At 32.3% G+C, this 23,781-nt stretch overlaps 1 long non-coding RNA gene across 1 annotated transcript; it reads left to right on the top strand.

The window, feature by feature from the left end:
* Positions 1 to 16,776: 16,776 nt before the first annotated feature.
* LOC127150279 (uncharacterized) lies at positions 16,777 to 17,281 on the top strand. The gene is made up of 2 exons (XR_007822507.1): positions 16,777 to 16,853; positions 16,968 to 17,281. It is a non-coding gene; the product is annotated as an uncharacterized LOC127150279 (long non-coding RNA).
* The last annotated feature ends 6,500 nt before the right edge of the window (positions 17,282 to 23,781 follow it).

Raw genomic sequence — 23,781 nt, 5'->3', positions numbered from 1 at the left:
TACTGTAATTGTGGAACTGGTCCACGAGTATAGTTTAAATAGTTTATGGAGTTTGTCCACGAGTTAGGTTAAAATCATGGACTTGGTCCACGAGTTCGATCAAAATTAAATTGCAGACCTAGTTCACGAGTATTTGCTGACATGGCATGCTGACGAGTTATTTATGCTTGCCTTGTTAAACTCATTGTTAGGGCTATATTTGACTTACATGTGTAGCTTAACTTTTCCCGTATGTCCTCACTTATTCACTAAATCTCTAATTTTATAGAAATATCGATCTAGACATCGCAACGAGTCGAACGCGGCGATGAAAATTGCTTAAAACAAAGCTAAAACGAGCAAGAATTGGTCAAAACAAGATTAAGGGGCATTTTCGCAAATAATTAAAAGTCGGGCACCACCCAAGCACCACAACACCGAAGCATTGCATTTGAAGAAGAACAAATAAAATCAATGACTGACGCGACGCTTCGAACTTTTGACGAAAAAATGTGCACCTTGCACGCGTCTCTCCCTGTTTTCATTAACCTTTTGGTTTATTTAAGCTCATTTTTCATTTGTAATTAAACTTGATTAAGCACTCATTTTTTATATTTTCATAAAAAGTACTACCAAATCAATTGTAAACTCTCCCCACAATTCAATAAAATTCTCTCAAGATTTTTACAATAATGGCTATCTTTTTTGCTCCAATCTTTGAGGCGATTTTGAAGATCATAGGTAACAAAAGGTAATCTTCTTGGGAATTAGTTGTTTTTAATAGAATTCTCTGAGAATGCATGTCTAAATTGCTTTTCTTGAATGATGTTTGGTTTGTTAACTATCTTGCTTTTAATAAAGAATTCATTACTTTGTTGAATTATTTACCCAAGAAAGCACAAATTAAATCTTAACATTAGAGGCGCTAAGCATAAAATTAAAGCAGGATTGTTTAATGAGATTTTTTAGAATAAATCCTTAACATAATTATCGCCTATTGAATTATCTTTAATTGTCAATTTGAAAATACTCAAAACAATCTTCCTTTAGATAGAGACATATATTGTTCGCTTTATCAAGGATGTAAAAACCGCTAAGATGAAAACACGTTCATTAAAGTTGGGATGAATTTTAATGCTTGTCTTAGTTCATTCGGGTAGGAAAATTTGTTCTTGAACCATTGGTTGAGGATTGATCTCATTAGCAATGTATCTTTTTGTTCAATGATAAAAAATTTGTTAAAACACCCAATTCCCATCCTTTACTATTTGAAGAATAAATATCTCTTATTATGCTACATTTAAATCTTTAAAATTTACAAAAACATATTATTGTTTTCTTTACTTTTCTTGTTGACATCATACCCCTCCCCAAATTCCATGTATAACCTTGATTCTTGAATCTTAGGTAATCAATCCTTTTCTTTTCTTTATTTCTTGAATTGAATTCCCTGTGAACGAAATACTAGTGGGTTCGAATCCTTTCATTCACTATTCTACTATTTCTTTCTAATAAATCTTTTAAATGGTGAGATTGAGCATTATCGTTAAAGGGTATTATACTTCTTTCTTGTACTTTTGCTTAATCTTTTGTGATGCCCCGTCCCAAATGTCACTCTATGCAACCAAGTGGAGACGTGACTGCCTAGTCATTCTATGCAAGTCTTTCCGTAAGATAACAAGCAAAATGCCTAGTAAGCAGAATCAACGCCACCAACAGTTTAAATGCAAAATGAGAATTCAATTGAAATTATAAGACTTCGTTGATGTTCTAGCAACAGAGTACATTTAACACTTAGTACAAGATTCCTTCGAGGAACTAAATACAAACTCCAAAGCAACAATTTGAGTCTTCTCGCGTAGCTTCTACATGCTACGCAAGTTGACGGTGACCACTACCAAAACGTTTTGTTACACGTATGACACAATAGACGATCAAGACTGCAAGTTCAACAGTGGATGTTCTTCGCTATCTTGAAGATAGAAGAAATAAAAAAAACATTTGAAAGATTAAACGAAACTGTCTAGTGAGTGAAGTCTTTTATGAACAGCTTTGATAAATTAAATCTGCCTTAACGAGTTACAAACTATTTCGCCAAATCATACAATACAATTAATATGAGTTTCAATAGTAAAACATTGAGTCTAAAACCAATCATTTCAATGTATTAGACAATTCAACACCATTCAAATCTCATCATTAAACATTCATAGATTGCATGGAAATCATTTTCCTGCAAATCATGCATAAAAGCTCATATCACACACAATACATTTTATCAAACTCATCATATTATCATAATGCAAGATCCTTCTGCATAGTTAATTACATGTTTATACCATTTCCTCAGCTGAAATGTTTATCATACTCTTTTGTCAAGTTGCAGCTATATGGAGTAGTCTCAATACATTCAACAAGTTTCCATCAGTTCAATTATGCATAACGCTTCCAATTCCAGATCATACAGCAAGCAAACGACATCCCATACCAGATCAGACAAGCATGAGGTATTTTATTCCATATCACACAAGAATAGTAGAGAGCAACTTATCCCAGATCACACAACAAGGATAAAACATCTCACACCAGAACACACAGCAAAATGCGAGGAAATCTCATTGCATAGGGTACACAAGACCATCTCATTTCAATTCATGTTAAAACTCATTCATTTATAAATCACATATATTTTATGAGATGGGAAGGCATAAAAGAAATCATATAACTAAGAATTTTCATAGAAATACATTTAAGGATTTAAGCACATGAGAAATCCTTTTGTTTATGAAAACAATTTTAGAGAAGTACCACTCACAATCAACTAGCTTCTTCGTCTAACTCTTTAGTAAAGAACTTCCTTGCGTTTTCTTGCTAGATTCAAGCTCGTGAGAAATCTCTGAAAATCTTGAAACTTTCTCAATTCTTTCTTAAGTAAGCTCAAGGTAAAAACAACTTCAAAATGACCAGACTTTACCTATATATAAGTCTCTCCGGTGAAGTCTCTCATACCTAAATGATCACTTCTTCCCAATAGTAAGAATGGTCCAATGTCAGAACACCACTTGTCATGCCACTTCCTTATCTTGAATTTTGATTGGGCGGTAAAGTCAAATTAATTTCTAACCTTTCTTACATATAGGTGACATCATTACTTCTCGATGAAGAAAGCTCATATTGTATAGCAATTCATCCCATAGCCCTTTCTCGTCGCGTAGCTTAAATCGAAAATGCAACTTACTTTGCAATCTCTTCTGCCACATAATGGTCTCATCACATAGGTCAATCTTGTTGCATGGATATTATTGCTTAAGGCAGACGCACGGAATCTCACAACTATTACCTCATTTTGGAATTTCGTCCCCAGAATTCAGTAAGTTTCTGCGAAGAGTTGTGGGCACTTAGCTTTTATTAGCTCTTCACTTTTTCAATTGGTTTCCTCAATGCCATGGTTATTCCACAAAACCTTGATCTTGGAGATTACCTTTGTTTTGATTACCTGCTCCTTTCTATCTAACACATGCAAAGGTCTTTCTTCATAGGTCATGTTTTCTTTCACTTCTAGGGGCCACTCTTTGAGTATATGCGAGAAATCTGGAACATACTTTCGCAACATTGAAACATGAAAGTCATTAAGGATCCTCGGCAACTCTATGGGCAATCTTATAATTTATAAGCCACCGGTCCCACACATTTTAGGATTTCATAATGTTCTATATATCTTGGACTTAACAATTCTTTTCTTCCAAATCTGATCATACCTTTTTAAAGAGACAATTTGAGAAAAACTTGGTCTCCAACCTCGAATTCTAACGTCTTGCCACAGTTATCTACATAACCAGTGGCTGGTCTAGAAAATTTATTGACAGGGGGCTTTATAGTTTAGTTAAAATAATTTATAAGTTAGTGGTTCTAAAAATTAATAAATTTATTGACTTTCGTACATAACAATTGTCCCCTACGAGATTTCATATTTTGAAATTGATACATAATAGCTTCATTATCTATCTTATCAAATAAACCTCTCTGAATATATATTACAAGACAATCATTCATCCATTTGTATCCCATTTAATTGTGCAACTGAGTCTTTATAATGCTCATAGCAGAAAATGTCCTTTACAAATCTTAACCAAATTCATTGCATTCACAATATCTTGATCTTTTCTCTGCAGTTGTTGAATAAGAAATTTTGGAATCAATCACAAATTGCCACATCATTTACTAAAATAATTATATTTGGGATTAACTAAAAATTGGCATGTATCCCAAATTAAATTTAAAGACAAATTGGACAATTCTAATGATGTCACGGGTCTTTTTATGACAATTGGGTCAAATTAATTATTTTAGTTCAATTAAATATTATTTAGTTAGGCTAAAATTCAATTGAGCCCAAAGATAAGCTTAATTTAGCCTAAAATAAAATATGACCCAAATCCATGTGATTGAGCCCATGGATATGGTCCATGGACCATAATAGGCTCAAGTTCATAAAAACCCACCAGGGAACTTTATAAATAGATGAGTTCACTTCATTTGTGAGGGCTGGAAATCTTTGACTCCAGAAGGTCTAGAGAGAATTCTCCCAAGAGATAAAAGCCTCCAACTTCAAGAACACTTTCGAAGATTGAAGCTCCTCTAAAGATACAAGCTTTCTTCTAAATCTTCAACTTCAAGAACACCCTCGAAGATTGAAGCTTCTTCGAAGCTACAAACTTTCTTCCAAGTCTCCAACTACAAGAACACCTTTGAAGATCCAAGTTTTCTTCCAAGTCTCAAACTTCAAGAACACCTTTGAAGATTGAAGCTCCTTTGAAGATACAAGCTTTCTTCCAAGTCTCCAACTTCAAGAACACTCTCGAAGGTTGAAGCTCTTTTGAAAATACAAGATTTCTTCCAAGACTCCAACTTCAAGAACATCACGTGCTTCGCTTCCTCAAATCAAGCATAAGCATCCAGTCGAGAGAGAATCAGAGGATCAAATTCTAGAGATCGGACCACATCGCATCAACTCAATGTAAATAAAACATCAACACAAGTTCAACTCCACAAATCAAATTTCTTCAGAAATCTCGTGTGAACAAATTGCCACGCCCAGTGGGACCTGTCTACCTCTCATCTCTCTCTCGTCATCCAACTACAAGAAAGTCAATGGCAACAAATAAGGCTGCATCAAAATCTTCTGTTGCAAGTGACTCTTACATTGGACTTGTCACCCAAAGTCACTTGAAGAGAAGCATGCAAGAACAAGAACAAGGTTTTTTCCTCAAGAAGAAAAGTTTGGAACAACTGATAGAATCTCCTAAAGGCGGGATCATCATCAAAGATAATCCTTTGTTCAACAACTCTACGCCTCTTTCTAATCTATCAGACAAAGAATCACACCTTGAAGAAGTGTCTGTCATGATGGTAGATGTAACAGCTGAGGCAACCATGGTAGAGATGGAGAGAAAAATAAATTTCCTAATGAAAGTTGTTGAGGAGCGAGATCATGAAATTGCCGCCTTAAAAAATCAAATGAAGGCTTGTGAAACTGCTGAGTCAAGTCAAACTCTTGTTGTCAAAGCTACTGATAAAGAGAAGAATGTAGTGCAGGAAAACCAACCACAACAAAAATCAGTCTCTGTTGCTTCTCCCTCAGTTCAGCAACTACAGGATATGATCGCGAATTCCATTAGAGCTTAGTATGGAGCACCACCACAAACTTCTTTCATGTATTCTAAGCCGTACACTAAGAGAATCAACAACTTGAGAATGCCACTTGGGTACCAACCTCCAAAATTCCAGCAATTCGATGGAAAGGGCAACCCAAAGCAGCATATCGCTCACTTTGTCGAAACATGCGAAAATGCAGGATCAAGAGGAGACCAACTAGTCAGGCAGTTCGTTCGAAGCTTAAAAGGAAATGCTTTCGAGTGGTATACTGATCTAGAGCCAGAAGTAATTGATAGCTGGGAGCAACTGAAAATAGAGTTTCTCAACCGCTTTTATAGCACTAGGCGTGTCGTCATGATGGAGTTAACAAATATAGAACAGCGGAAGAGAGAGCCAGTCATCGACTATATAAACCGATGGAGAGCTCTAAGCCTGGATTGCAAAGACAAGCTCACAGAACTGTCTGCAATAGAGATGTGCACCCAAGGTATGCACTGGGAACTTCTCTATATTTTACAGGGAATAAAACCTCGCACATTTGAAGAATTGGCAACACGCACCCATGATATGGAGTTGAGTATAGCCAACAGAGGAGCAAAAGATTTCTTGGTTCAAAGAACAAGGAGTGACAAGAATGAAATCAATGACACTAAAAAGATTGCAAATAATGTCCTAAACGAGTCTATGCTTGTTCAAAAGACTCCATTGAAATCTTTCTCTAAAAGAAAATAAATAAAACATGAAAGAAATCATGATAGCGATGAAAAGCGACGTCCAACTCTTAGAGAAAGACTGAAAAAAGTTTATCTATTTTCTGACTCTGATGTTGCAGACATGTTGGAGGAATTAATAGAGAAGCAACTTATTCAGTTGCCAGAATGTAAACGACCGGAGCATGCAGGAAAAGTAGATGATCCTAACTACTGCAAGTATCATCGGGTCATTAGTCACCCTGTTGAAAAGTGCTTCGTGTTGAAGGAGCTAATTCTAAAGTTGGCTCGTGAAAATAAGATTGACCTGGATATTGATGAACTAGCTCAAACCAATCATGTTGCAGTCAATATGCCTTCAAGTGTTTCGCCATCAATACTGCTTTATGATCAAAGGGAAAGTTTGATTCAATTTAGGACTTTTGAACCTATACTTGTTCGATTCCAACAAAAGATCATGATGTCAAACTCTCAAAACAAAGAAGAGCCAATTGAGGATGAGGGCGAAGAATGGATAGTCGTGGCTCATAAAAAAGAGAGATAAACAAGTTCTGTTCAAACGAAGTCACATTTCCATCAAAAGCATTCAAAAGGAAACATCTCCCATAAAAAGAAGGGAAGAAGGAACAAGAAGATGTGGAAGCCTAAACCCATCAAAGGAAAAGACGAGGACTTCCTCCAACCTCGACGGTCGATAACTTTGGCAGAATTCCTCCCAAGAAGTTTCCTTGAGGATCATCCAGAAGAAATACTAGAAGTCACTGCATGTCATACTACCAGCATAGTAGAGGTCGACAACAATTATGATTCTTATGAAGAAATGGACAATTCAAATGAAATTAAGCAAAAGACTTCTGTCTTTGGTCGTATCAAGCCTTTAACTACTCGATCTTCAGTCTTTCAAAGATTGAGTATGACCACGAAAAAAAGAAGAAAACCAATGTCCAACGTCTACTTACGCTCGAACTTCAGCTTTCAAAAGGCTAAGCATCTCCACATCGAAGAAACATTGACCTTCAACATCTGCTTTTGATCGTCTAAAGAATATAAACGATCAACAACAAAGAGAGATGAAATCTTTAAAGGCAAAACCATTTCATGAAGAAAATGATGACGATAAGATTCACAATCGTGTCCCATCATACATGAAGAGGAAATTGTCTGTTGACATAAATACGAAGGTTCCTTGACCGTGAAACCAAGATTCATTATCTTCACCAATCCAATAAACAAAGGAGATGAGATAATTCTTGATGAAAATAAAAGTTGCTAAATATGCAAATCTCCTTATCGTAAGAGCCTACACTGCATGGTGCTCCTAGCCCACAAGAGGTTAAAAGGTGAATGGTAGAAAAAAAAAACAATTGAACTACGTTATGACTTGATCCCTATATTATAAAGGGTACGTAAGCAACTTAATGGAAACCTTAAGTTCAGTCCAGTAAAAAAAAAAAACTTTTGAACTACGTTATGACGTGATCCCTGTATTATAAAGGGTACGTAGGCAGCTTAAGGGAAACTTTAAGTTCAGTCTAGTAAAAAAAAAAAAAAAAGAACTCAGTTGAGAAGAATGGAAAGCAAGAGTAGTGTCATGATCACATAAAGCATGACATTAGCAATTGATAGTTTTCGTTCTCATCAAAGAATATCAACTTAAAGTTGAAGATGCCTTACTGGGGGCAATATAACAAAATTAAAAAAAAAAACAAAAAAAGTGTGGCACTAGGAGCAAGATGTTGATACTTATAAGGTGGCATCATTCTTTTGAAGTTCAGCACTCCATCGCCAAGTTTAGAAGTTCCTCATAATCAAATTCAGGGGATTTGTTAATGTTTCTTAAAATTTAAGTTCACAGAAGATTATCCTCAAAATCAAATTTTGAGGCTTTGTTGATGTTTCTTCAAATTCGAGTTCAAAAAAATTCATAAAGAATCATTCAAATGCAAGACTGAAGACTTCACCAGTGCTCCACCGACTTTAAGGATTGCACTGTTATTTTTTTTTCATGTACAAGATCGAAGGTTTCATCGATGTATTCTCATATTCAAGCTCAACGGATTCTTCTTCAATTTAAATTTAAAAGTATTGTCTTCTTCAAGCAAATAATAATAATAATAATAATAATAATAATAATAAATTAAATAAAAAAAAGACTTCATCATTGCATTTTCAAGCAAGTTTGAAGACCTTAGGCTTCATTGGTGTAGAGGTGGCTTTTCCTCCTTTAAAAGAAATGACAACACAAAAAAAAAATAATAATAAATAAAATTAAGAAAAAAACTCTACCTCATTTCTAATATGTTGTAGCCTTGAGAGGACGACAACGGTGCAGCTTTACCATTGCTTCTCCAAGAAGACGTCGATGGTACAATTTTGCCTCCACCTTTCCAAACGACGAAGGTGCCCGATCGCTCCGACCAGGGGATGGATCTGACAGCAAAAGCCCGATCGTCCCCCGATAGAAGTTGGATCGCTGATGGCAGTACCACCTCTCCAAAGGACGAAGGTGCCCGATCGCTCCCACCAGGGGGTGGATCTGACGGCAAAAGCCCGATCGTCCCCCGATAAAAGTTGGATCGCTGACGGCAGTATCACCTCTCCAAATGACGATGGTGTCCGATCGCTCCTACCAGGGGGTGGATCTGACGACAAAAGCCCGATCGTCCCCCGATAGAAGTTGGATCGCTGACGACAGTATCACCTCTCCAAATGACGATGGTGCCCGATCGCTCCTACCAGAGTGGATCTGCCGGCAAAAGCCCGATCGTCCCCCGATAGAAGTTGGATCGCTGACGGCAGTATCACCCATCCAAAGGACGAATGTGCCCAATCGCTCCGACCAGGGGGTGGATCTGACGGCAAAAGCCCGATCGTCCCCCGATAGAAGTTGGATCGTTGATGGCGGAGTTACTTCTACAAATGATTTAAAAAAAACAATAAAAAATAATAAATCCTTACCTTTTGACAAAAACTCTAGTTCCTAAAAAAAAGATGGAGAGTTAAAAAAAATTATTATTATTAAAAAAACAAAAAAAAAAAGGAGAAGAGAATTTTTTTCTTTTTTTCTTTCATACCTTTGTTCTCCTTGATGAGAAAAGAATGATCATGGTATGAGTCTATTTATAAGGCTAACAAGTCCAATTCCTAATAGGATTTGGAAAGGTTTTAATTTCCTTTTTAATAATAAATAAAATTAAAATCCAATTCCTAATAGGATTTGGAAAGGTTTTAATTTTCTTTTTAATAATAAATAAAATTAAAATCCAATTATCTTATGATATTTTATTTTGGAATAAAATCTCGGATTCCACTTTTAAAATATTCAAACATATTCTAATATTTTAATTTCTAAAATGAAATTAAAATTCAAGTATCTTATGTTAAAATTGGTCATTCCAAATTATTAAAATCAAATCAAACCATCATCAAACTTAAATTTTTATCCTCAAATTAAAGTAAATTCTGGATAAAACCTTAAATTTTTCTAAATTAAGGATTTGGTCATATCCCAACTATTATTTCAAATTTAAATCAAACTCATGTACTAAATTCATAGTTTGATTAATTGGATATGTCAAATTGATAAAAAAAAATGCTCATATTTGGACTTTAAATTTATCTTTTCAAGATTGACCCACTCATACACGTGCATAAATCTCAAAAGGGGACATTTGTTGAATAAGAAATTTTGGAACCAATCACAAATTGCCACATCATTTACTAAAATAATTATATTTGGGATTAACTAAAAATTGGCATGTGTCCCAAATTAAATTTAAAGACAAATTGGACAATTATAATGATGTCACGTGTTTTTATTATGACAATTGGGTCAAATTAATTATTTTGGTTCAATTAAATATTATTTAGTTAGGCTAAATTCAATTGAGCCCAAAAATAAGCTCAATTTAGTCTAAAATAAAATATGATCCAAATCCATGTGATTGAGCCCATAGGTATGGTCCATGGACCAGAACAGACTCAAGTTCATAAAAGCCCAACAGGGAACTCTATAAATAGATGAGTTCTCTTCATTTGTGAGGGTTGAAAATTTTTTACTCCAGAAGGTCTAGAGAGAATTCTCCCAAGAGATAGAAGCCTCCAACTTCAAGAACACCTTCGAAGATTGGAGCTCTTTTGAAGATACAAGCTTTCTTCCATGTCTCCAACTTCAAGAACACCCTTGAAGGTTGAAGCTCCTTTGAAGATAAAAGATTTCTTCCAAGACTTCAACTTCAAGAACATCGCGTGCTTCGCTTCCTCAAATCAAGCATAAGCATCAAGTCAAGAGAGAATCAGAGGATCAAATTCTAGAGATCGGACCACATCACATCAACTCAACGTAAATACAACATCAACACAAGTTCAACTCCACGAATCAAATTTCTTCGGAAATCTCGTGTGAACAGCAGCGCTTGAGATAAATCATTTGTGATTCTCAAGATATCTTTCATAAGATGCACATGGAAAACAAAGTCAAATTATTGGATTAAATTCATTAGAACCTTTGCTTCATATTTTTGTTCAAAATTTGATCCATTATCTATGATTGTTTCAAGTACCTCACAAATTGATGAGAACACTGAAATACATCAGACCAAAGTGTTGTAGTGTGATCCCTACTGTGTATCTCCTGGTTGTTTAATCATTGTTTCTTGATTTAATCCTCTTCCACTTGACATTTCACCATTATTCAAAGCTTTAAAAGTGTTGGCACTATATTTCTCTCTTAACATATCTCGACATTTTCCTGATGCACCAATAACATTCACCACATTTACAACTAAAAGAAAAAGACTAGCGATCGATCTCTACATGATTTTTTGCAATAGCTATCAAAGCTTGAAATATGGACAGATTTGGTGATATATTACAGTTGTTTCCATAGTTGAATATAAAGTTCTAGACTACAATAACAAGAAAAGAATCAAATAAGACACCAACATTTGGTAACCCAGTTCGATGAAGATACATCTACATCTGGGGACAGTTTACCCAGAATAGAAGATTGTATTAATCACAAATACACTTAGTGTTGAATACATAGTTATGACTGAAGTAACAACACTTAGACACTTTTGTTACTGTACTGTACTAGAACTGTTTCAACAGAACTCAATTATGACATAACATAAAGTTCATAACTAATCAAGGGTTGGGACGAAACTCCCCCTTAATTGCAGCACTAATTAAGAATGTATTCAACTTTAACTTCAATTGACTGGAAGTTTTCTTTTATCAATTTTCTTCTTTTTCTTCTAAGAAGCCACTCTAAAGAACTTTATGTGCTAGGTATTTTTTTTCTTAATTTTCACGCACACACTCTTCCTTAGGACGTGACCAATATATAGGTTAAGATCTTAACTACTTTAAGCCATCTTTTAAGGAAAGAATCTTAACCAATATCTTAACCAATTTGTTAAGTAAAATAATATGCAGAAATAAAAGAGGTGGGACCATTCTGTTAACAAAGCTAATTGAAGATGGTGAGAAAAATAATGAATGTAAAATGCACATTCATTTTCTCTCAAAATTAATGTTTGCAATCTATTAAATTCTCCTCGCATATCGCTTGCTCCATCATAACCTTGTCCTCCCAAACTCACCATGCTTAATCCATGTATAGAAAAGAATCCATTAATAGCTTCTTTAAGTGATAAATAACTTGTATTGGTAACATGTACAATACCGAAAAATTGTTCAATCACATACTCTTTGTCTACATATCTCAACACAATTGACATTTGATCCTTTGAGGATATATCCTTCGACTCGTCAATCAAAATTGAAAACAACTTATCATCAATATCTCGTAGAATTTCATTGACAATTTCTACTGCAAATCAATTCACAATATTTTTTTGGATGTCTAGTGCAACCTATTTTAAGTTTTTAGGACCATTTCTCAAAGAAACGGCTTCAATATATCTTTATTATGGTTGCATAACCATCGTAGGAGTTCAAGAAAGTTACCTTGATTTTTGACTCTTCATTTTCATCATGCCCACGAAATGGAAGACTTTGTAACAAAAATTGAGCACAAGCAATTGTTGCACCTAATCGAATCCGATAGTCAATTCTTGCTTTATCAAACATCTTGTTAAAAAATGTTGCAATTTGTTGTTTTTGATTTAAAAGAGCTTCACATTTGCCCCAATCTTGGTTATGTGCACTATTTGATCCTCTAACATGAGTTTGCTATCTTTTTTTCTTCTAATTTGAAAATCCTTCATAACAAAATGGTCACGTCCTGATTGTTCTCCAACTTCTAGTTTGAATAAATAACAACATAAAAAATAGGCAGCATCTTTTGAAATACTATATTCCAACCAATTAGGATATTCAGTAAACCAAATGGATTAAATCTTCTTGACTGTACCCAAATTTCTTCAACGGAAAAGTATGATTTCGAGGTTGGCATGATCCTTTTTTGTAGATATGCTCTATGAACTTCTTCTCGAATATTACAATTTTAAGCAAAAATTCTAATTCTTAGACCAGGATATGCTGATAAATCTTCTAATTTTACTTCAGTGATGGACCTCTCTTAACTATTAGTACTTTTCCTCAAAAGAATGATGATCTCGTCAATTTTCTTTTAAAATATTTCTCCCTTTAAATTTTCAATTAAAACTACAATAACATAACATTGTAATGAGAATTAAATAAAAAAGATATTGACATATAACAACAATATCATAACTTAAACAACCCAACAAGTTTACTGAAGATCCATAAATTATTTCAAGAATTAATACAATAAGTATAAAACAAATGAACTAATATAAAAAATAAGAATGACTTGAAATATATATGAAAACCAAATGCATAAAAATAAAATAACAAACTTGAAAAGAAGAAAATAAGTTACATAGTTTATCCCGTATATTAGGAGATAAAGTCAAACAAGAAGCTAGCCAAGAAGAAGTTGAAGAAGAAATTTTTAAAGCTAAAACAAAAAATAAGAATGGTTTTAAATATTAAAATTAATGGATATAAATAAAATAACAAACTTAAAAATAAAAATAAAAATAAAATAAATAAAAATTTATCTCACAAGAAGAAGATGTTGAAGAAGATGCAAAAAAAGTTAAAAATTTTAGAAAGCTACGGGTTGAAAAAACTTAAAAGCTAACAAAAAAAAGTTGAAGTTTTATGAAAATAAAAAACTAATAAAATGAATGAAGTTGAATAGGTGGGAAAGAGTGTATAATTATTATTTATTGGGTGGGAGGGGGTTGACAAACCGAATAACCATTAAACTGTCTATAATTATTAAAAAGTAATTAGTTTTTTTTACATATATTATATAAAGACAATAAAGTTGAGGGGCTCTCCGGTGTACATAACTCTTTTGCATATCGCAACTAATTTTCAAATTTTCTCTTATCACTTTTATGCTTTCTATCGCCGCCTAGACTAACTTTGGCTTTTAAAGCTTCCTCTCACCTACTTCTTCCAACAAATTGGATTCTACAACGTCTTCCGATACAACTCCTCAAAAGGAGTCATTCTAATGTTAGAATGGTAGCTGTTGTTGTAAGCAAATTCAATCAATGACAAATGTTCACCCCAACTTCCTTTGAATTGTAGAATGCAAGCTTGCATTTTGAATGGTTCTTTCATATTAACCATCTGTTTGAAGATGGAACGCAATGCTAAAATGCAACTTGGTTTCTAATGATTCTTGCAACGTTGGCCAAAAGTTGAAAGTAATATGCGAGTCACGATTTGAAACTATGGACATTGGAGTTCCATATTGGTTTATAATCTTATCAACGAACAATTTAGCAGATTTGTTCAATGGAAAAGTTTGGTTAACGGGAATTTACATTAACAAATGATTAGTATTTCAATAAAGAGATAAATTAAAATAACAATAAAAATGGGATATAGTGAATAAGTGGACAGAAACATATAATAAATGAACATAAATTATTAAAGATGAAGAAGATATTGTAGAAGGAAATAAACAAATATAAAGTATAAATTAGAAAAGGAAAAGGCAAAAAAAGAAAAGTTAGTTTGAAGACTCAGGTGGATGGGACGATACAAATGTAAAGAGCAAAAAGGTAAATTTAAAAAGGTGAAAGGGATGGGTGTCTGTTTTCCCTCCCATCTCAAACACACATTGTGGGAAAGCAACTCAACAACAACAATAATAGAAGAACTCAATGAACTTCGTGGCGAAGGGTTCTCGCCCATCACAAACCATAAAATCTCACCCTAAGGTAACTTCTCTCTTTAATTTTATCACTTTTTGCTACACATATTTTTTAAATAAGAAGTTGCATGCTTTTTCTTTCACATGTTTTTGTTCATCCATATATTAAAACCTTTTAGGAAACTATAAAACCCATATGATATGGGTTTTGTAATATCCTATAAAAAGAATAGATTTTTATGTCCTAAACATGAACAAACAAAAATATATTTTAATTAGTTTATAAATTAATACGATTTATAAATTACTATTAATTTTAATTAATTACTAGATGTTAATATATTGGTGAGAGTTAATAATTTTCAACTGATATGTTTTACCATTACTATTCTACCATATTTTAACTATTTAGTATAAGTTATTGAGAAACTTTCCTTGATATAACAAAAAAATATTTACGACCCGAGTAACAAAACCCATAAATTTAGCCATTTTTTTTAAATATTCCAGGTTTGCTCTTCTATCTTTTTCTCCTCCCTACAATTTTTTATTGTCTTCTTCCTCTGTACTCTTCATGCGATTTCTTTCATCTTTCTTTTTTTTTTAGATTTGGTTTTCTTTTTATTCATGTTTCTTCTTTTTCTGTTTTTTTTTTTCATTCACTATTGTAGTCTTTCTTCTTTTCTTTTTTAAATAGATGGTATATAAAGAATCTTGAAAAAATTGGTTAGGCATTTAAATTAGGGTAACCAAAATTAAAAGATCGTGTATAAAGAATATTGAAAAAAATCGTTTATACCAAATTTTGAAAAAAAAAATGTAGATTTGGAACCCCAAATATAAACGATTGTGTAGCCAAATTTAAACGATCGTGTAGCCAAATGTAAACGATCGTGTAGCCAAATGTAAACGATCGTGTAGCGAAATCTAAACAATCGTATACCAAATTTTGAAATTTATTTTTAGATTTGGAACCACAAATCTAAAGGATCGTGTAGCCAAATCTAAACGAACGTATAGCCAACTCTAAATGATCGTATACCAAATTTTGAAAAAAATGGTTTAGATTTGGGGTAGACAAATCTAAACGATCATGTACCCAATTAATTAAACGATCGTGTACCAAATCACATTACCAAATATATTACACGCATTGTTGATAGGGCATTTTTGGTATTTTACACGGTGGGCCTCTGGGCTTTTTCCATTTTCGGAATTGTTCTATACAATGTAAATAATTTGCCGCTTTTTTATATTTTTGAAAAGACCCATAAATTATTTATTGTTAGTTAAAGATTTAAAAAAAAAACTAGAAAAGAATTGACAAATTATTTATACTTCATATATAGAACAAAACCACCCAATGATAAAATTTATTATACTTGATTTTTCTACGAAGCGCAAATATTTTGTTAAATGTTATATTTTTTTACCATTTTCCTTAATTTAAAAATATTGTAATTAATTTATATTAATTCAATTATTATTAGTAATTAATTTAATTATCTTTATTTGGTATTATTTTATTAACTAAACTACCAATAAATATAACAATAAATTAATTTATGTTAAGTTTTAATTAATCATTTAGTTAAGTAATTATTTGGTTTTGTTTTTTTTACCGTTTGTTGAACTGAACAAAAATTTTTTCTAGACGTTACTTATATTGCATATCCAAACAGAAACATTAATTATCTTAGATCTATGATATCTACACTCATAAAACAATATATGCAATCGAAACGACCTTAAGATAAACAGAATACTCAAGAAAAGAAGATATATAAGGAAGGAGAAGATGAACATGAAAATATAAAATAAATTAAAATACATCAAAGATGAAATATGGAGCGTAATAGTTGTATAAGATCAACTTTGATGTAATAAAATAATGTTTTTTTTTTGAAAGGAAACAGCTAGTTGGGACTTAGGACTGCGCCTAAGACCAAACTAGACACGAAATTTTATTGATGAAGGGCTAGAGAAAAGCCCAAGATCTAATTACAAAAGACGTTAAGATTTAGAGCAATTGTAGCAGCTGAATAGTTTTTAAAATAAGGATCCCTACTGCACCAATTACCTATGAGGATTTTGCATTCTTCCCACATATTAGCAATTGTTTTTTGATAGCTAAAAGTGCCAAAAATTCTGTTGATTCTTTCAGACCAAGTACCCCAAAGAATAGCTATAAGCCCACAAAAAATGACCTTGTGTTTCGGGAGGGAGCGGTTTAAAGAGAGGATGAAGGAGAACAAAGCCTCAAAGTCGTCGGTATCAAGTGCGAAGTTGAGGGATCGAAGGAGCCAGGACCACAAGGGCTTCACAGCTTCACAGCGAAGGAAAAGGTGATTTCCCGATTCACTGTCTTTGTTGCACAGAACGCACCAGTTAGGTTGAAGAAGAATATTTGGCATTCTTTGCTGAATAACCTCCATAGTGTTTATCCTTCTTTGTATCAGGCACCACATGAAGAATTTTATCTTCATTGGAATGTTGGATTTCCATATGATTTCTAGAAGCTTTGCTCGAGGGTCCCCAGGGGTTTGGTCGAACTGACGAGAAATGAAATTTTTGGCAGAGGCGATGGAGAAAGATTTGTTGCTGTCAGGAATCCAGGTAGTCTTACTTGACCCTCTATTAGTTCTCGGAATAGGAAGGATCTCTAAAATTTTCTCCCAGGTGCATCTTTCTCTAAATATAATGAAATGCCAAAATATTTACTGTCCATGTAACAAAATCAAAAAGTTCATGAAGTCGGCCAATTTTTTAAATATTTCACGTTTGCCCTTCCTTTTCATCTTCTTTCTTCTCTTCTTCTTCTATAATTTTTCTTTTCCTTTTCTTCTTTCGTCTCCTCTTCTTTTCCAAGTTTTCTTTTCTATTTTTTTTTTGAAATCTTGATCTTTGTTTTCAATCAATCATAAATCTTGTATTATTTTTTGTTCAAAGTGTTATTTGGTTTAAGATCATATACCAAATATAAAAGATCTTGGTACATGATCGTGTACAAAATTTGAATTATGTGCACGAGTTGTCAATTAATCGCATGTTGAATGGGGTATTTTTGGTATTTTCCATTGTGGGCCTGTTGTGTTTTTCTATTTTTGAAATTATTCTATATGTGTAAATATTATGCCAATTTGTTATATTTTAAAAAATCCAAAAAATAAATACAAAAAAAAAATAAATAAATATATATATATATATATATATATATATATATATATATATATGTATGTATGTATTCTCATAACCCTTTTTTTGGAATCTAACCCAACAAGTCAATCATGGTATGAGATACTGATCTTTGGGACAAATGTTATGGAATTAGTTGTCCTAAATCTCTTGTATCTTGTTGTTTGTACTTTTATAATACAAATTATTTATCTAATAAAATAAGAGATATTTTATTTGATATTTAGACAGAATGTCTTTCTATAGTAAATGGATATAGGTAGGGTGTTTTATCGTAGCAATACTAGGACACAACTCATTTTATAATTATCACATAAAATGTTAAAAACAATGTGGACCATATTGTTCATGTGAAGATATTGTATAATGGACAGTAATAGTTGTTGATCGACATTGACCGAATTGCAAAATAATTGGTTTCTCAGTATAACACCGTTGCTTGACCGAACCATAGTATAATTTCAATGAGATGATCACAAGAGACTTGACGATCTTAAATCGAAGTGAGTTGTGAACTCCTATTTATGATGATCATGATAGTATTTTTATCTATATAGATGACAATCGGCTAGATAGCTACTGGGAATGTGGTGTTTCGAGGGATGTCATTAATTAAAAGATGTAAAATCACTCAAATCATCCGACAAGATATATTTATAAGCCCAAATTTTGAACGATCAACTAATAAAAACATAATAAATAGTAAGTTTAAGATTGAATCCAATGGATTTTTGTTAAAGAAAATATTTTTAATCAAGAATTAAAAGTAGAAGAGGGTTTTTCTAACAATTTTGCTAGAAAATTAAAGAACAAGAAAGTAATGTTTTTTTTTTTTTCTTTTTTTTAATGAAATTGGGACGGAAAAGATGGAAGGTTTTTCTCTCGACGATTATAAGAAATGTGAATGGGTGGTTTTAGTTAATCTTTACGTCATTAAATGAATCACAAATTGCAACTAACATCGATCCACAGCTAATTAGTTCATGAAATTAACTTCCCTAATTCAATGAACATTATTTGTAATCAAATTCATACTAAACGGTTTCCATGCATTTTCATTTGCGGTTTCCATATATTATTTAAGCTTACTTGAAGGTTTAAGGTTTTAGGGTCTCACCTTGAAAAGCAAGGAAAGCCTATATATCATTAAATTTATTTGAATCATACCAGAAATGATTAAAAGGAAAATATGCTTAAAATCAATTCAAGAATAACCAAATTACGATCTTTATTTAAAGATTATGCTTAGTATGAACACCTTTAGACATTAAACAAAGATTCATGCTCTCGTGATGGATGAAATCGTTCATAACAAGAAAATCATGCAAAATCAAGATTGAAATTCAACTAAATATTGAAACTATTCAACAATGAAAACCTTAATTCTAAAGAAATTAGATTAAACTAAAAACTCATTTCCAAAAAACTACCTTTTAGTTCTTCACCACTCTTATGGCAGCTTCAAGAATAAGGATGAACTTGAAAGAAATTTTCCAAGAAAGGTTGAGAGAATTTTATTTAAGAATTTTGGAAAAACATTTATAATGTGATAGTGTGCCCTAATCCCAAAATGATTTCTATCTCCTAATTATGGAAAAATACAAAGAAAATATGGTTTAATAATGAGCTGCCCAGATGTGTGTACGCCAAAGTTTGTAACGCTTTGGTGCTACCTTGTTTCTGACCTCTCAGGAAAATGGCGTTGAGCTTCTCACTGCAATGCTGAGGGCAACACTCTGAGGGGCAATTTTCTAATTAAGATGTTTTCTCATTTTAGCTCGTAATTGATTCATTTTTGCATCGTTTGGCTTCTTTGCTTCTGCCTTGATGAATATTTTCTACAAAATAAGGGATTTTATACATAAGTTATGATTATTTTCAAGCATTTTAACCTATAAAACATAATACTTTTATGGTGCTATCAATATTCGACTCAACAAGCCTATCATTTTGAAGATTTGTTTGAGTAACGAGCAAAGAACTAGGAACACAACTATACAAAATGGAATTCTTTCCTTCACATTTCTTGGGATAATAGATAATTGGTGGTCTCAAATCTCTCATTGGCCCAGGAGGTGTTAGTTTATAGTCAGACTATATGTTATTTGTTCATTTTATTTGTTCATTTGTGAAATCAATGGTATTTATAGATCAGTTAGATGTAACTACAAAGGTGTAAGGCTCTGAGTTTAGGAGAGGATGCACCTTCCTTTTCGGTGCCTCGATCATAGGAATTCTAAAGTTAAACGTGTTTAGCTTAGAACAATTCTATGTTGGGTGACTTGAAAATTTTCCTAGGATGCATGTGATTGAAGACAAAACATGCTGAAAGGACTTGTGTTGGTTTGTGGGGACGACTTTCACTCTTTTAAGCCTTTCAAGAAAATTAAAAATGACGTTGTCAGGTTATCGAAGATGAAGGAGAATATCGGGATCCGAATTCCAAATTTTGGCTTGAACCCTAGGCTTGGGGCATTACCAGAGGTTTGTAGTTATGAGCAATTGGGAAGGGTCAACTTGTTGTTGATGGGTTAAATCAATTAATCTCTTATAATTGAAGCTTTCAATTTGTAGGTTAATTAGATCCCTGTTAGCTCACTACAAAATAATTATAGAGAACTATAATTCGATTTTTCAAATTGATTAAGGGAATTTTTTTATTAATATGATTAATATAAAATCTATTGAATTTGGATATATCAATATGATATATAATCCATAAGATATATATTTGAATAATGTTAAAATATTAATTTAAACATTAAATTCTTATGAATTAGATTCATTTGGAATTGCAACATTAAGGAATTAAGGAATTTTTGCATGTAAATATGAGATATTTGTATGTATCAATTATTTTGTATTAAATGTGATTTAATACACGTACGAAGATTGGTTAATTAATATATAGTTTACTGACCATTTTGGAAAAATGTGGAATGAATATGGGTTAGGGGTTTGGATGAGAGGAGCTATAAATACAATAATACATATCCTTTTAAGGTTGTAAGCATTCATTTGAAAAGAGGCATTGATTGAGAACAAAAACATTCACATCTCTAACTTAAATTATCTAGCCTCCACATCGATTCCTCTCTACTCGTCCCTCTCTATTCTTTATTCTCAAAATTCTCTTATCCTCACTCCTTATTCTCACAAGTTAGAGCCCACACTAATTCTAACTCCTTTAGAATCCAAGAGAATAGCAAGGAGGATCCACTTGGTGTTGTCATTATTCGTGACGAAAGAACATGTTTGTTCGTGATGGGGAGAGGATTACGTGAATTTTGAAATTTACAAGTTTAAAATATATATTAATTACATTAAAAATAGAAGATTTCAAAATCACTTTAAAAGCACCAATAGATTTAGGTGCACTCAAAATTATATTCAAGAAGATTTAATTCTCACAATTTTTTTTGAAAAAACCACATAGGTTCTCACGGGAGCAAACGGTAAAAGTTTAAATATCAAGTTCAAACTTACAAAAGTACATGTCTGTAACAAAAAACATTGTTTCAAAACATATTTTCTTTGAGTTAAAGATCTTCGTCAATAGTTAATTCTTGGAACATCTTTTATTGCTCAACTATACCCTTTAACAATTACTGAAAAGGGAATAGTAACAAAGAAATTTGAGGAAGAACTAATTTTTGAATTCCTATCTTCAATTTTACATCACAAGCATTAAGAAATCAATGTATTAAAAAGTGAACAAATAAAAAGAAAACAAAAACAAATTTGTTTTCTAAAAGAAGAAATTGATTACAAAAGAGTTGAAGCAAATTTAAAAGATCCTTCAATTCCAAAAAGAGTAAAAGAAATTCAATTCAAAATTGAAAAAGAATTTGTTCAAGTTTACCAAATGCATTTTGGGAAAGAAAAAAGTACATAGTCAATATTCCATATTTTAAAGAATTCAAACAACCGAATATCTCGACAAAGGCTAGACCAATTCAAATGAATTTAAAATTGCTAACACATTGCAGTAAAGAAATACAAGACTTATCGGATAAACGTCTAGTAAGGCTCTAAAAAAATCCATGGTCATGCGCCGCTTTCTATGTCAATAACGGCGTAAAAAAGGAGCGTGGATTTCAAGATTAGTAATCAATTACAAACATTTAAACAAAGTTTATTTCGACTTTCACTTCTCCTTTTGTCCATCTTCGCTCACGAGCATGCTTAGGTTAGTTGAATGATCATTCTTAGCTAAAAATATGTTTAGCATGCATGCTGTTTTTAATTTGTATATTTAAAATCAATTTTTGCATTGCCCGACAACTGTATGCTTATGTGGAAATTGGATTTTCTTCGTTAAGTGTATTAGGCTATTAAGTGTATATAATAGTAGTATATCAAGTGTATAAAAGTATTTTATAATATGAGATTATTAATATTCGAAAAAGATTCAAATATTAAATTAATATGAATAGGATCCTACAAAAGAACAGGACGGATGTGTGAATTTGATTATGATTGAAATGTGCATATCTAATATATCATATTTAATGAAAACAAGTGAATGTTTTTTTTAACTAAATTAAATAGGAGAGGGATGTTTCTAAGGAAAGTGATAACTTCCTTTTCATATTATTTACAAGGGAAATATGATATGCATCTTTGGTTGATCATAGATGTATGTGGTTTTTTGTTTTTTGTTTTTTTTTCCATTAAAAGATACCAAAAAGATCCAGACGCTCCCAAAATTTACTTCGATAAAAGAACATATAAATGTTCTCTACCTTCTATTTTGTTCCAAGACGACAAAAGGAAATATATATCTACTAGGGTGGAGTTTTGCTTGTGAATTGTGTTCGTGTTATATCATTTCGAAGACATCGAGAAGTATTGGAAGTGTTGATGAGCCCATTCTAAATCCACACTAAATCTCACGAACTTTTAAAACTCAAGAACCCACAAGAAAAGAATATTGTTCTCTTGAAACTCACTTTCTTTATAAACTTCAATTTTGTTTCCATTCATTTGATTCTATTCTCTTGCATACAAATGAAAGAAATGAACTCTTTATATAGTATTCAAGAGACACTTCCCAAAAGAAATAAAATAAATGAAGTATATTCATATATATACCATTCATGTACTTTAACAATTACATGTATCTAGAAATGCATATATCTTAAAATTAGAAATGTATCTAGGAATGTGTTATCCATAATGCATCTAGCTTATTAATTTCTAACTTGCATGCCGCCAGTTCCCTGACTCCAAGCTTCTCTTTCATTTTCAATAATGAGTCTGCCTTTAATGCTTTTATGAATATGTCTGCAACTTGGAAAAAACAATGTGAGAGATAATCAATTAAACCCTCAGTTAATACTAAAGCTAATAACTTTTGTAACAGCTTGAGGGACAACAGAAGTAAATAACACACGAAACTTTGGTAACCCAGTTCGGTCAATGTTGCCTATGTCTGGGGGGCTGCGCACAACCCTGATGAGTAATTTTTATTAATATTCACTTTAGTCAAGATACATCAATACAACATATAAACTCTGTTCAATTATATGACTTAGTAGCATGTGTCTCGGCTTTAGACTTCAGGCTCCCCCTGAACGCATGAATCATTTTTCTTCATGATGTCTGACTTCAGGCTCCCCCTGAACGCATGCGTGAATATCTCAGACGATATCTTTATACTCTACTAAATATCGCAGTAACCACACATACCATTGTCTCATCTTTTACGTTACTCATCGACAAACACAACTTAGATCAACATGTCGATCTTATAGTCAAAAGATCATAATACCTTTTTTTTAGTTCCAGCAACTTCTGCGAATCGTTCTTAAAAAATCTTCAGCCATAGATAATTCTCTTTTTCTTTCTTATCCACACGAATCAAGTATATCAATGTCCTATTTATATAGATAATATTTATATGTATAAATCCCTTTTTTTTAAAGATAATTAGTAAGATTCCTAATATAATGGAGAATCTTTTATCTTTAAATATCTTATTTTTTTAAAATTAATTAATCCATTAATTTAAAAGATATTCTCATAAATCTTTTAGACAAAATCTTCAACACAGTGGCCATGGTAGTAGCAGCATGG

The sequence above is a fragment of the Cucumis melo genome, chromosome 7, assembly GCF_025177605.1.
Source record: "Cucumis melo cultivar AY chromosome 7, USDA_Cmelo_AY_1.0, whole genome shotgun sequence".
Classification (NCBI taxonomy): Eukaryota; Viridiplantae; Streptophyta; class Magnoliopsida; order Cucurbitales; family Cucurbitaceae; genus Cucumis; species Cucumis melo.
This window is presented reverse-complemented; position numbering and strand designations above follow the sequence as displayed.